The following is a 2,243-nucleotide window of genomic DNA, read 5'->3' on the forward strand; positions in this document are numbered from 1 at the left end:
CGTGATGCTTCCGTCCCGCTCTCTCGTGCCTTCCCCGATCGACGCCCGCCCGCCAACCTGTCCGCCCTTGCCTATCCGGGACTGCCCCGCCCAGATCCTCTTCGGGTATCGGCCAGTCCGCTCCTCTCCCTCGCATGTACTCTGTATCTCGGAAGCATCACGTGTAAGGGGAAAGGGAGAGCTGAGCTCTCCATGGGCTATTTGCCCATGGAGACACAACCCTCGTTGTAGTCTCTACACCAGTGACGCAAGGGACCTTCACCTGGATGTCCCAACAGGCCATGCTCGATTTCTTTCTTTCCCTAACGGTGTGGGCCTCGACAAGGCCAAGAGCAGCGTAGGTAAAGTATGGGTTACTCAGGAAACATTCTAGAATCCTGGAATGACACATACCATCGACTAATACAGCCATCAGATCGATTCAATACATAGCACGGGTGCGGATACGCATGCATGGAGTGCTTGATCACGCATCAAGTAAATCTACCAACGTGTTATACCCACGCCTCTGTACACAAGACGGTAAATCATGAGAGCACTCAATAGTTATGGGGAAGGATACTACCAACACAGAGTATCGCACGTCCAACCACCACAAACGCAGTGAAGAAAGGCCGCCTATGACAATCAGACGCGGTGGTGCAGGCGAACAGGTAGATCAGTCATCAGACCACCTGAGCGGCGTGCACCCACATCGCTAGTACGAGAATCAGCACACAGTAAGAAAAGGAAGTGATCTTGGGCACCCACAAACAGAAGCGACTCGCTGGGAAGAAATATAGGAGAGGGGTACCCAGAAGCCCGCTCGCAACGTTGAACCTACCGACTCCGGGCATGAGTTGTAGTGGCGAACGCTCCGGGAAGTATGATGTGCCGAGACGCTTCAAGCGACAAATCAGTTCTAGACAGCCTGGACTCGAGCTCGAATATGCTGTCAGTATGGCTAATACTTGACGTGGTCCTACCATGTGAGTGTCTAGATCAGTCACGATACCAGCGGATGCCAGCTGAGCTTTGAGTGATAGTAACGAATGCCTGTCTAGGGATAGTTAATGATACTATCACGCATGGCGTTGAAGTGTAAGCAATGTTGAGGTCAGCGGGGAGCCAAGGAACTGGAACAGAATAGGGTATATTTGACAGAGCCCAGGGCGAAATTTCTTGGGCTGAATGATGTTCGCTCGAGATACAGACGCGAGTATTCTGAGTGAAGTGGAGCGTGCGGATATATGCTTCGAGCCAGTGTATATCAAAATCTACTAGTACGGTGGTACCCTGGATACCCTGTGGGCTAAACATACAATGTATCGCGCGGGCATACCGCGGTGAAGAGGGAGGACATCAAACACTACCTTCCATGATGGGAACTCGCATCATTAACAAGTCTCTCCCTGGAAACAAATTATTCTGCAGCGGCGTTCTCTCGAGGTCAAGTGGAGCACGATCTCGAGCGATCTCAGCGCCACTTCGAGCCTCAGTTTCGTGGCCCATGCTCTGTCAAATATACCCTAATATGTAGCGTTTGGCTAAGCTCTGCAAACGCATGAGAGAAAGAAATAACATGAATTTACCCATACATATTGGAGCTCAGCCTACAACACTGCACAATACAGATCTCAGTGATGGCACATAATTAAGAAGGTCGCATCATATTGGCACCAGGAGCGTCGCTGGTCAAAGGCAGGAGGCCTCAGCTGCTGCCGTTGCCACCGTCGCACCCAGTCGGAGCTTCAATAAGTCAAGCGCCTGCCACACCGCCGACCAACCTGTACATCAATTCGAACTCGTATCATCCAGTGTGATCGCATGCTTCTATATCTTTCCAATCGCTCCAAAGTGATATTTTTGTCACTTCATGCATAATGGCTAGATTCATTAGCATTCATGGTCGTATCATATCCTGAGAAAATGCCTACGTCTCCTCCAGGTGCCAGCTTCACTACCGAATCCAACGTACGTGTGATCTTTCTTCTTCCCCGTCATACTTTTTACATCCATGGATAGTCAGCTTATGGAGATAGCGTAGACTGGAGGATGAAGCTTTGCAGAGCCAAGACTCCACGCTCCATTCATAGCCGAGCGCTCAGTTCCGCCCAAGATTAAACGAAACTTCGTTTGGGACGCAGTAGGCCACGGGGTTTGTATGAAGCTTCCCCAAGAGCCGCTCCAGAACAGAGTATTATTATATTTATCGGTAATTATTTATACAGAGAGCTGCCAGTGGAATTATAGTCGCTGGATGT

The sequence above is a fragment of the Dichomitus squalens genome, assembly GCF_000275845.1.
Source record: "Dichomitus squalens LYAD-421 SS1 unplaced genomic scaffold DICSQscaffold_21, whole genome shotgun sequence".
Classification (NCBI taxonomy): Eukaryota; Fungi; Basidiomycota; class Agaricomycetes; order Polyporales; family Polyporaceae; genus Dichomitus; species Dichomitus squalens.